Source organism: Prinia subflava, chromosome 6 (genome assembly GCF_021018805.1).
Source record: "Prinia subflava isolate CZ2003 ecotype Zambia chromosome 6, Cam_Psub_1.2, whole genome shotgun sequence".
NCBI classification, from domain to species: domain Eukaryota; kingdom Metazoa; phylum Chordata; class Aves; order Passeriformes; family Cisticolidae; genus Prinia; species Prinia subflava.
Window position 1 is genome coordinate 33,515,856 of NC_086252.1, and position 13,328 is coordinate 33,529,183.

Consider the following 13,328-nt stretch of genomic DNA (forward strand, 5'->3'; position numbering starts at 1 on the left):
TGCAGCCAGGCTTGTGAGACCCCCTGTGCTGGCTGGGGTGGGCACATCAGCCCTGGCTTCCAGGTGTGGGGACACCGCCCCTGTCCCTGCCAACCCTCAGGAAAGGATTGGCTCCAGCTCTTAACCCGGCTGGATTTTATACGGAGCTTAACTTCAGGCTCTGCTTTGCAAGCCTGGAGGTGCAAACCCGAAGGTTCCACCTGGCTGGGTTGTACCCACTCCGTCAAAGCCCCCTGGCCCTGCCGGTGCTGTCGCAGGTAGCTTTCCATAATTTTGCTTTCGGGCAGCAGAGGTCAGCATTGCCCTGCTGATGGACAGCCACATTCCCGCCTGCAGGGAACAGCAAAGCGTCACAAAATCAGCTCTCATTGCTCTGTTATTGCCATGGGTTGCGAGTTTGAGCTCCAGCAGCTCCCGGAGGGGCAGGTGACCAAGCTGTGTCTCCTGGAAGTGACAAGGGAGGCTGCGGGGTGGCCTTGCACAAGCCATGGGCTGCTCAGAGATGTGCTCAGGGTGCTGTGGGACCTGTGGGACACCTGTGGCACCCAGAGTTGCAGCAGTGAGAGGCTGATACCCCCAGCACCACAAACATCCCCAAACACGCACAGGCAATGGAGCCTGGAGGCCTTGGCCGTGGATCTGGTGCTCCCTGATCGTATCAGGACTGCATTTTGTCTGATTTATGTCTTGTTAGATAGCTGAGGGATGTTATAAGCACGTGACTCAACTGTTATTGCATATAGATAATGAATTATAGCACTTCTAAACAGCCCATTGGACACTCTGGTCAGTCCATTAAATAATTGCTCATTCTTTGTAAACATCCTTTTGACACAAGGTGGGTCCAGCAGAGCAAACAGAAATGTGAGCCAATCCTCCAGGGACCTATCTAATGGCTAATTGTTGTGCTATGTCCCCAACAATTTTTCCTGACTGGGAAATTCATCTTTCTGACAAGGACTAGTCTTTATTTTGAAGTCTTTGGGGTTTTTACCTACATATTGACTGATTCAGCCAGGCAGTTTCTAATCCATATGTCCTGCACCGTGCTGAAGTTACACCACCCTTGGCACATAATGAAAATATTACACAGCAACAAGCCAGCAGCTGTGCAAGTCAAACTGGTTGCCTCAGTGTAGTTGTCAGGTAAAATCCCAATCTAATAATAAACCCTGGAAGCTGTTGACAGAAGTGGTTTCCATGTCTGGCACTCACTGTGTGCCTCCACTTGGAGCAGGGGAATGGCACAGAGCTGTCCCCAGGAGCCCAAGTGGCCTGTGGGGACAGTGTTGGCAGCTCTGCAGAGCAAAGTGGCTTTGATGTCTCCACAGAGGGACAAGGGGCTGAACAGCCTGGGTTGAGGGAAGTGGCTTCTATCTTCCCCTTTGCACTCCAGGAGGTACAGAATTTTAGGAGAGAAGTTTGGGCTGAATGCCTCAAAAATAATCCGTTTGAAGGCTGGGTTTGGTGTATCCTAGTAATGACCAGGAAATTCAGGTGCACTGGTAAACCTGGTGAGCTTGGCCTTCAGCACTGGCCATGAAATTAAAGATCAACATGAAATCACCTCAAACACGTGTGTGATGTGAGAGACTTTGTGGGGTTGTTCAAGGGAAGCTGCCTAGGGAGCCCAGGACTGAACTCTGTTAGAGGAATGAACTCTTATTGCCATTCCCTCAGTGTCCCTCAGGCATTTATTATATCTCACACATTTCTGTGCTTTCTTAAAATTTCCATCTCTCACAGATGATTGCAAGGCCCATGAGAATTCAGGATTAGATCCCAAATGAGAAGTACCCCAGTGGGACAAGGATTAACACAGTAGCTTTGGTCTCAGGACATTTGGATGTGGTGCCAGGTGAAGATGAAGATCTTCCTGTGTGGTGGGAGCAGCCTGGGCCCCCTGGTCCCCCACCCCTGCACCCTGCAGTTTGAGAGGTGTTTTCTACTGAATTCATAAAAGAAACACCACCCAGAATCCCCTGGCTGTGGCAATAGATTCAATCAGTCTCAGTCCATTAGCTTAACTAATCAATAGCTGTGAGTGCCATAATGCTGTCTCCTACTTCATCACAAAAGCTGAAAACTTTCAGGAGGCCACGTGTAATTACGGGCACTGTCTCCATTAACTTCAGGAGAGTGAAACAGCCAATATTTGGGTGTCTGGCAGGTTACTTCTCTCAGGAAAGCTGGCACATCCAACTCAAAGAGAGCTGATTAATGAAAAAAAAAAAAGGTACATTTTTATCAAGGCTTTTCATGACTTTATCATGTCACTGCCATCCCAGTAGCTCAGGATATGTTTTGGATGGCAGACCTGCACCTTCTCTGCTGCAGGGAACTGAGACAGAGATATGCCCCTGGTTTGGAATGACTGCAAAAGATCCCATTCCCTGGCTCTGGAGTGAGAAAATCCTTGGTGAAAATCACAAGAAATAACACCAAGGGGAAGAAAACCCCACAATTATTAATTGTGTGATTAATAGTAATTAATTTTGATAGTAAACAACAACAATAATAATCCTCTTCACAACTTTTTTTGTTTATTCCCAAGCTGTAAATTCTGTCTGGAAAAAAGGTGGCTCCAAAATTTTATATGAAGCTCCCTTTGAAGCAGATGTCTGCCTCTGGGAAGCCAAAAGTGGACCACATTTGCATTTTTTGCCTGAAGGCTGGAGGCTGGACCTTTAACCCTGCATTACCAGCAGCATTCCAAAGCCAAGGGGTACATCCACAGCCCAGGCCTCTCCACTGGGCTCTGAGTTGTGAAACTCATTAACTATAACAAGAGTGTGTTTTTTTGATTATTTTTGCCATAACTGATGCATTTTAACCGATTCCAGTTCTTTTCGTCTTTCCATGTGCTGTACCCATCCTTGTGCATCCTAAATTGAAAGATATTCCCTGCTGCCTGCCCCCACCCTTCCCAGCTTCCTTGGAATCTGGATGTGACTGCAACAGGAGGACAAACACCCAGAGCATGGCCAGGAGTGACTCCTACCACGGAAATCAGGAGCAAATCCTGACGTGCTTCTTTTGTCATCATTAACCTCACCAGGGGTTGTCAGAGCAGAGACAAAATCCAACCCAAGTGAAACACCAAATATGATCTGCAGAGCAGGCTCGTCCCAGGGTAGAGATTGCAAAGAGGATTCCTGCTCAATAAAAGCATGAATGCACCTATGTACAAAGAACCTCAGAGGCTTTTGTCTGTGGGAAGATGAGAGGTGAGTAGGGATCAAAATAACAAGATGGCAATGTAGCTTTCTAATAAAAGCCTGGTGCCTTTAGAGGAACTGGTCCCAGGTTTATTTAACCAGGAAAATAGCTGGGAGTTTAAATAACTTGCAATATAAAGGCTGCACAAAGGAGAGAGTGAGCAGGCTGGGTTGGATGTGTCCGTATCTTGAGAGAGGATGTGAATTTGAAAGAAGCAGTGACACTTGGAAACTGCCTACAATGGCACCAGCTGGATTGAGCAGAGAGATAGAAATGGGATTAAAAAAATATATTATTTCCAGCAGCAGTTGCAGGCCTACAGGGCAGAAAGAGAAGGGAGAGCAGGGATCATGGAAAGAGAGAAGGAGGCAGGTGAAGATCCCACTCCAGGAATGGCAATAGCTGGGGCTGTAACAGGGGAAGGAGCTCCAAGGGTGCAATCAGGGACCATCAGGGACCACCAGGGACCACCAGGGACCACCAGGGATCACCAGGGACCATCAGGGACCACTAGGGACCACCAGGGAGCATCAGGGACCACCAGGGACCATCAGGGATCATCAGGGACCCAGCTGCCCCCTTCCAGTGCCAGCTGACAGCCAGGCTCCCTGCAGGCATCCCCCTCTGCCCCTTCCATCCCACACACATTCCAAAGAATTCCTCTTCACAGTTCCTCACATCTGGCTTCAGAGCAAGTCAGTACACCTCCAGTTCAAGGCTTGAGGAGATGACTGTCATTTCTTTGGGAATGGCTTTTCACAGAGGGGGGGAAATCCACAGTACTTCTGGGGAAGCTTCAAGATGGCCTTTTCAACATCTCTCGCTGAAGCACAAATGGACTCTGCAGGCAGGAGCTTCCAGTCAAGGCTCCTGTTGGCTCCAAATTAAGTTGTAATTAAAAAAAAATCAAATGACAGCACTAGCCATGAAAAGCTCTTGTACATTTTCACTTGAGCAATGTTATAGCACTATGTCAAGGGCTTTTGCATGATCCATGTAACTCTCACTGATAAATACTAGCAAGGAAGCAGTGCTTTTTGCTTTTGTACTGATATTTCACTGTGAAATCCCACGTTTGCAACGTCTTTTGGCAGTAGGTGGTACACTCAGCTCCAAAATTAATATATTAGTTCAAACTGTAGTAAAAAAAAAGCAGTATAAATTAAAGCATGGCTGTGTTCAAAGCCAAGCTTCAGCATGGCTTTGGAGAGCAACTTTTTGCATCAGCAGGTGGTGTTAAAGCAAGGGGGAATGGTTTTAAACTAAGAGAGGGCAGGCTCAGATTAGGTGTTAGGAAGAAATTATTTTCTGTGAGGGTGGGGAGGCCCTGGCTCAGGGTGCCCAGAGAAGCTGTGGCTGCCCCATCCCTGGAAGTGTCTAAGGCCAGGCTGGATGGGGCTTGGAGCAGCCTGGGACAGTGGAAGGTCCCTGCCTCTGGCAGGGGTTTGGAACACTCCCTTGAGGGGAATGGCCTTTAGGGTCTCTTCTAACTCCAGCCATTCTTGATCTTCTGGCCATACCAGACCCTGAGGGGTTGCAGCCCATCTCACTTCCCACCTGGAGTGGCAGAGTCCCAGGCTCTAACTGCACGTGACAGGAGTTGATCATAACATCTGGTATTAAAAAAAAAGGTGGAATCATTGTTAACAGCAGTTTGCAAAGCTGCCAGTCTGTTTCTGTGGCCCTGCCTGCAGTTTGTTTTGTGGCTGTGAGTGGCACAGTGCCATTTGAACTCACTCTGCTGAGGATGGAGGGCTGGAGAGGCCAAGGTCACGGCAGAGCAGCCCCCCCTGGCCAGCCATGCTGCTTGCAGGATCACTTGATCTTTATTTTTCTTATTCCTCCACCTCTGACCCATTTTTAGGCCTGGGAGAAATAAAAACAGCCAGATCTGAGCTCCACCTCCCATCTGTGCCCCAGGGGGATGCCTGGGGCCACGCAGTTTCCCTGAGAACCTCCAGTGCTGCTGAGCCCTCTTCCCACACAGGCACTCCTAAAGCTCACTGGGCCTCTTCTTCCAGGGATTCTCATCAGTAGCCTCTGGGAACATCCCACCATTGGCATTAAGTGGGCAGAAGGGGCAAAAACTTGTGGGTTTTATGGAAAAAAAAGAAGAAAAAAGGGCAAAGAAGAAAAGGGAAAAGGAAGTGACTGGTGTGGAGGTGCTGGGGGCAAAGCCCCATTTGCAGGGTGCTGACTTTTGTCCCAGGAAGCAGAAACTCTTCAGAAGAAGAAATGTGGAGCATTTTAGATATAAAGGTTGCCATGGCAATGTAATGCCCAAAGTGGTGCACGGGCTCTGCATTACACAGACACCAGGGGGGTGCCACCCCTGTGCTGGCACTGCCAGCTGCCTGAGGGGAATAAATTTTGTCTAAAGGATACTCCTCACCAGGTCAGGGTAATTTACACGTGGGGTTTTGGCATGAGTGGTGACTTACAAACATCTGACATGTTCCTAATACAGACAACTTCATGCAAAGATTTTGATTATGGGAGTTGTAAGCAGGAGGGGAGGGAGTGTGCCTAAAGCCTTTCCAAAGCTTAACACAAGCTCCCACAGGAGGAGATGTGAAGGGCATGAAAATGTTACACTTCAAGCAGAGAGATTTAGGAGGCATGTGAGCCATCCCAAGGAGTTCCAAGTGGAATATTCAGTTGTCAAATCACGCTGTGACGGCGGGCGCCGCTCCCCCTGCTCTGCCCTGTCAGAGCAGGGCACAGCAGACATCAGTGCCATGGGCTCAGGGGGGTGATGCCTCTCCAAACACAGCCTAGAAGAAAGCCCTTCTAATTTTGGTTGATTGCCTTTCAAGTGTGGCTTGTTCAGATCTTTGTCACACCAGCTCTTGAGGGAACTGCTAGAGCAGGAGGGAAGGGGAAATCAGTAATGTGCCAGTGGGAAGTGGGTATTGCACAAATACAGGGAAGACAGTGATCTTTTGAGCCAGCAATATTTGTTCTGGAAAAAACAACTATTGCTGTTACAAGTGAAAATTCATTAAAACACGAGCAGGTGTTGGGAGCTGCATGACTTCTGTCTCACTTCACGCTTTTATCATCCATGGGTCTGAAGCTCCACTGGGTCAGCCTGGTACCAGGGGCAGCCCCTCATGACAGTGTCAGAAAAACATGCCCAAGTTGTTCTTTTCCATTCACAGACTGTTGGTTATTTCTGTCAGTTCTCTCCTCATATCACTGCATCTTCACAAGAGAAAATAATTATTCCCATGTATGGGTAAAATGCCCTAAGAATTGAGGGTTTTTTTCATAATGAATGAATATTGCTTCCTAAAATGTAGGAATGTTTAGGAAACCTGAATCAGCAGCAAAAGTGGCACACAAAAAAAGCCATCTCCTCTTCCCTGGCATAACTCTGCTTTCCCATAATATCAATAACCTGAGCCAGGTCTTTGCCAAGTCCTTCATGCTTCTCCAGCACAGGAAAAAGTTTCTTGGCTGAGATTGCAGTCCCCAGGATAAAATGAGCTGCGCTCAGGGCTAGCAAGAAGCTGGGGTTTTGTGTCTTGTCCATGGCTGCTGATGGCTTCCCAGGACCAGAGCTGCACACTCTGGATCATTTCTAGCAGCATCTCCTCCTACCAGCTCCTCCTGGTGTGCAGCACTGTTGGTGAAGGTGTGACCATCCTCCACCACCTCCACAACCAGGCACAACAATGAAATCCCCTTACCAATGTTTTCTTCAAACTGAATTTCTGTCTGAGATCAATTCAATTAAGAATTTCAGTTTCAAATTGCTAATTGAAATGCTCTAATATTTTGGGGGTTTTTCAGTCTGGGAATAGAGCACTGATTTGTTTCACTGATTGCAAGCCAGAAATTTGGAGTGCTCCATAATGAGAGCACACAATATTTCACAAACAATTTTTGGTTCAATTAACTTCAGGAACAGGGAAAGCAAAATTATTTCAACTAAGGCACACGTTTGTAAAAATTTAATCTGTTCCTCAGATATACTGGGAAAGATAAAAAGACACATTTGTTGAGCAAATCCTTGCTCAGCAGCCAAGTTTGGGGTTTGCCTGTTGTAGTTTCTCAGTGTATTATGACAACAAAAAGTGAAATACAGCCAGGTATTAATTTTTTGCTCTTTCACCCCTCTCCCCCCTATTTTTCTTTTATTACCATCTGTTTAAGAAGCATTTGGATAATGTCCTTAAGAAGATACTTATAGCCAGCCCTGAAGTGGTCAGGCAGTTGGATTAGAGCATCACTGTAGGGTCCTTCCAAACGAAATCCTCTCCTCTCCTCTCCTCTCCTCTCCTCTCCTCTCCTCTCCTCTCCTCTCCTCTCCTCTCCTCTCCTCTCCTCTCCTCTCCTCTCCTCTCCTCTCCTCTCCTCTCCTCTCCTCTCCTCTCCTCTCCTCTCCTCTCCTCTCCTCTCCTCTCCTCTCCTCTCCTCTCCTCGAATCTCCTCGAATCTCCTCTCCTCGAATCTCCTCGAATCTCCTCTCCTCGAATCTCCTCTCCTCGAATCTCCTCTCCTCGAATCTCCTCTCCTCGAATCTCCTCTCCTCGAATCTCCTCTCCTCTCCTCTCCTCTCCTCTCCTCTCCTCTCCTCTCCTCTCCTCTCCTCTCCTCTCCTCTCCTCTCCTCTCCTCGAATCTCCTCTCCTCGAATCTCCTCTCCTCGAATCTCCTCTCCTCGAATCTCCTCTCCTCGAATCTCCTCTCCTCTCCTCTCCTCTCCTCTCCTCTCCTCTCCTCTCCTCTCCTCTCCTCTCCTCTCCTCTCCTCTCCTCTCCTCTCCTCTCCTCTCCTCTCCTCTCCTCTCCTCTCCTCTCCTCTCCTCTCCTCTCCTCTCCTCTCCTCTCCTCTCCTCTCCTCTCCTCTCCTCTCCTCTCCTCTCCTCTCCTCTCCTCTCCTCTCCTCTCCTCGAATCTCCTCGAATCTCCTCTCCTCTCCTCTCCCCGGTTTTAAGGTGATGGTGCCTGTGCTGTGTTGAGGAGGGACAGCAAATCCCCACCCAGACCATGCAGGGAATTCACGGGGTGCAGCTGTGGGGGAGAGCACCGCACCCACCCCCGGCTGCTGCAGGTCCCAGCCCACCCCAAAGCTGGGCTGAGGGTGGGGTGTTCAGACACAGCCTCGGGGCAAACACAGCCGTGCTCAGTTCCCCCAGGGCACCCCCATTTGTAGGGGCTGCTCTCAGGAGCTGCAGGAGGGAGGGGTGGCTGTGGCAGGGCCCCTCTCCCCCCGACAGGGAAGCCTGCACCCGTGGCCACGTATGTGTGCATGCAAAGCTTTGGAAATTTCCATTTTAATAAAAGTAACCTTGGAGGAGCATGAGCAATAACCTGTCTGTTCTTTGGCACTGACAGTTCAGTTGTCCTGAAAAATGAGATTTTGCTAGCCCAGCGCAGCGCTCTCGTTATCATCCCCAGCTTACATCAGCGTGCTTTATTAGGAGACAGCAGAAATAATTCTTCAGACATTAAGCAACGTCTCGCTTCTGCTTTTATCAGGCTGGCCGTGTCTGATTACATCAGATCCAGAGGTAAGCCCAATAAACTCCTGGATCTTTGGGCTCAGATATTTGGTCCATCTCCAAATGCTTTGAAATCTGGTTACAGGGTAGAAATTAGATGGTTGCTGTGCAGCCTTTCCCGCTCCTTCTGCCTCTTTCCTAGATCTGACCCACACACTCTGGAGTCCTGTGTTATGTGAAGGCAGGGGGGATATTACACATGGATCCATCTCTCGAGCTCAGCTGTTCTCAGCTGTGACTCCAGCCTCTGGTCCCTGCTCCCAAGGGATGGATCTTCCCCCAGGGAAGGATCCCTGCATCCATTCAGTGAGGGATGGTCGATGCCAGCACTCCCATCCCTGCTGAGATAAAATCACCATTGCACAGCCCTAATCTCCTGTCTTCACACGTAGGCAGCAGCCAGTCCCACTGCCCTGCTTGTACCCCCGTTTTTTGCTAACTTAGATGGGACTTTTCCTTTCTGAAACCATCAACAGATTCACCAGTTACCACAACTCTTATAAATTGTCACTGGATAATTTTTTTTCTACTATTTCCACTTCTGCCATGGCACTGATGAGGCTGTTGGAGCTTGTGGATCAGCACAGCCTATGGGAAATCCTGTGCTGGTGCTGGGCATGACTGGTGGGCATCCTGGGAGCCTGGAGCAGGGCAGGATCCCCTCCCCCTTTCCTCCACCAAGGGCTGTCCCCCAGCACCACTTGGAGCATACCTGGAGGAAAAGATTTCAGTGATTCATTTGGACCAAGACCGTGACCTTTAACTCCATTCTCTTTCTTCCCAGACTATAAATTTTCAGCCCAAACTCACACAGACTAACTCCAGAGAAGGAAATCATCTGCAGATGTTGGCTGTTCCCAGCTCTTGACTCGCCTAAGGGGCCAGTGACAGCTACTTGTGTCCTTGCCAGGTTCCCAGGGGGACTTGTCTTACTCACAACTTTGTATTTTAGTATTATTTTACCTCACAGCTGGCCAGGCATCTCCAGAGCTGTGAACTGTCCCTTGAGCTGCCATGACAGAGAGATGTTTAATATGTAAGAATGATTAATTCCCAAATATTAGTGCCCTCAGGGCTTGTAGGATTTCCTTTCAATAACTCAGCCTCCTGATATCTAGGGCAGTGCTGTATATAGGAGGACACATGGCAGAATGGGTCAGGAAGGTGATTTTTCATCAATAAATATTGAGAATCTGTGGCTACCCTATCCCTGGAAGGGCTCAAGGCCAGGCTGGATGGGGCTTGAAGTAACCTGGTGAGATGGAAAGGGTTTGGGATGAAATGATCTTCAAGGTCCCTTCTGACACAATTATTCTATGATTCAGTGATGGTCCTACAATGTCAAATATTGTACAACCACCTCAGTGAGCAAACCCATGGATCTGCCAGGTCTGTGTGTGCCCAGCTTCTCTGCAGTGTCACTTCACAGAACAATTCTGGGCTCCATCCTGGCCCTGTCCTTCTCTGCTGGTTCACAGCCTCTGGCTCAGCACAGCCCTATCCTGGGATTTCACTTAATCTCACCCAATGTGTCCCCAGGGGAGATTAAAGAAGCAAATTAACAGCAGCATCTTTTATTTTCATAACGCACTTAAAAGCACCAGATGCATATAATCTTTATTTTTGGCTCTCTAAACTTAGGCTTTCATATTAAATGGCAACTGGCACTTGGAAAACCCATCCTAAATTCTCTACAGAGGGAAAAAATGTGGGCCAGATGCACTGAGTTTATTTTCTTTAGACCAGCTTGCACAGCTTTGGTGATACCAATTAATACAGATTTCTAAAATTGCAGGGAAAACCAAACATCACTGATCTTGCTGTTCAGCTATGTTTGAACAGCAGTGCTTATCACTGATACAGAGCTAGGACAGAGTTCCCTGGGTGGGGAACATTTGCTGGGATCTCAAAGTGGAAGCTGGCTTGATTTTTGGCTGATGGGGAACTTAGGGTTTCATTTTCTTCAAAATACCGCCAGAAAATAAAGTCATAGAATTAGAGAACCACAGAATGTTTTGGATTCAAAAGGACCTGAAAGACCACCTGGTTCTGAGCTCCCTGCCATGGGCAAACAAGTCATGATTGTTGATTTGAAAGGGCAAAGCTGTTGCCGGTCTCCCCATTCTGCCTTTTCCCAATTGCCATCACTCTTTGAAGCACAGAATGATAAAATATGGTAAAACTGTGGCACTGCTGCTCCTGGTGAGATCCTTGGGAAAGGGCTTTGTATCTCAGACTGGTGAGGAAATGGTGCTGTGAACAGAGAGAGAAAAAATTGCAGTGGGTGTTGCCTTCACACACAGTCGTTCTGGCTGAACAATTTTAACTGTTGATATGAAATCTTCATTTGAGTAAACTCTCAGCTAAATGTCAAGCTGCAGCCATTCCCCCTGTAACTGTGCCTTTGAAAGCATCATTATTAATATTACTGGTATTATTTTATATGACTTTTGTCATGTGAACAGCTCATTTCTCCTTGAACAGTTCATTTCTCTAACTCCAGAGGGAAAACTTCTTCATTTAACTTAAAAAAAATTCCTTCTTGCTAAACATGGAGAAACAAAGAATAATTTGAGGCACACACAGGGCCAATGTGTGGTGCCCTGAACACCAAATCACAATGTGATAGCAGACACAGGTCAGTGGTTTTATCCACACTTACATTCCTTGGGATAAAACCACTCCTAACAGGGCTGCAGAGGGTGCACACAACTTGGAAAATGCTTCCCATTGCTTAAGCTCTGGAAAGTAAGGGATAAGAAGAATATCTGCTGGCAAGAAAACCAGCTAAAAAAGGAAAGTTATCTATAATGAAGAGTTTTACAGGCAAAGTGCAAATGATGCTGCCCATCGCCACATGCCACACACTGAGACAATTATTTCCGATTTGTTAGGAGCTGCAGGTTCTATATTCCACTGGCAGGGCTTCATTTGTCACCCCTGCTCTAATTAACGCCGGGGTGGAGCTCTGTGTCCGGGTGTTCCCGCTGCAGGGTGGCCGTGCCAGGGGTGTCCTGCGGGAGAGAGCCGAGGTGGCCAGGGCAGGGCTGGAGCTGTCCCCGCGCCTCTGCGGGAGCTGCTGCCACACGAGGGGACAGCTCTGCCCGCTCCTGCCTCGGCAGCCAAAACACGAGGGGACAGCTCTGCCCGCTCCTGCCTCGGGCAGCCAAACCTCGCCCCGGGGTGGGACGGAGCAGCCGCCGGGAACGGGCTGGATGGGGACGTGGCGGTGGCTGGGCAGAAAGGTGGCTGGACGGGGAGGTGGCCAGCTGGGAGCACATCCCAGGGGCTCGGCAGGGTCACTGGCACACCCCTGGGGGGCTCAGCACAGCCCAGGTGAGTCCGGCTGCCTGCGAGCAGCAGCCGATGCAGCCGATGGAGCCGATGGAGCCGATGGAGCCGATGGAGCCGATCCCTCCGGAGCGCTCCCGCTCTCGCTGCACGGAACCCTGTGCTGATAAACCAAACCCACTGCGGACAGGTTACAGCTCTGACCGCGCCCACTCTGTTTGCTGGCTTCATTAGGAGGGTTTAAAGGGTTTTGTAGTGAATTTAGAGCGTTTCTCACTCTGCTGGTGCTGGCACAAAGCAGGGACGGATCAAGGAACCGCAGCATAAACAGCGTCTGCTTTCGAAACTCCTCAATCTTTTTAGGGAGCCACGGTTAAGTTTTGATTATCACTGAAGGGAACATGCCCGAGTGAACATTATTACCTCACAAGTTTCCATCAGCTTAATTCAGAAAACAATCTCTTCCTTCCCTCTCTTTACTCATTTTTAAAGTTAACTGTCCGCAATTCAAACAGCAAAAAAACACAGAACGAAACAAATGGGGCAAATTCCAACAGCCAAAAGTGTAATGAAAGAAATGCGACAAATTCCTTGAACTGCACCCAACATGAAAATGAATCTCAGCTGCTCATTAGAGGAAGCTGAGCAGGAGATGTTGGCAAATTAGATCATGGGAAATAGAGGGAGGCACAGAAAAAAGGGTGGTTTATCTAAATCTCCTCTTATAAACTGCAAAATATTTTTTCAAGATTGAAGGTAGTAAAAATATATTAGTGGCAAACAGCAAAGCCTCCTTATGCACCTAAAATAAAAAGCAAGCAGTCAGTCACAGCAAAGGAATGGGTAAACACAGAATACACCACTGTGTTTTCAAGGTGGGTTAGCAGTGAGTAATTCTCATCCCAGGTACATCCAGGAGTTTCTTCCTTACTATCTCTGGAAAAATTCCCACTTGGATTCCCCAGGTTAATTCAGATGTTGTTGGGTGTTTGAGTGCTGCTCATCTGAGTCAGGGAGGGGTTGTCAGTCAGAGGCTGACAAAGTTTTTAAAACTCTCCCATCTACTAGTTACCAGTGTTGTACCAGCTTGCTTTTCATTAATGCTCTTTAAAATGCTCAGCTTTGCTATTTTTCCTCTTGAAAGTATCCTTGCTGTCTGAGCAGGTGGGGAGCAGGGGGTACCAAAGCCAGTCTGCCTTGGAGGCAGCATGGGTGGGAAATCATGGTCTTTGGGACTGCCCGAGGAGAGCAATTATCAGGCATTGCTAATTGGTTATGGATTCTCAGCCAATGCCAGTGGCTCTGGTAGC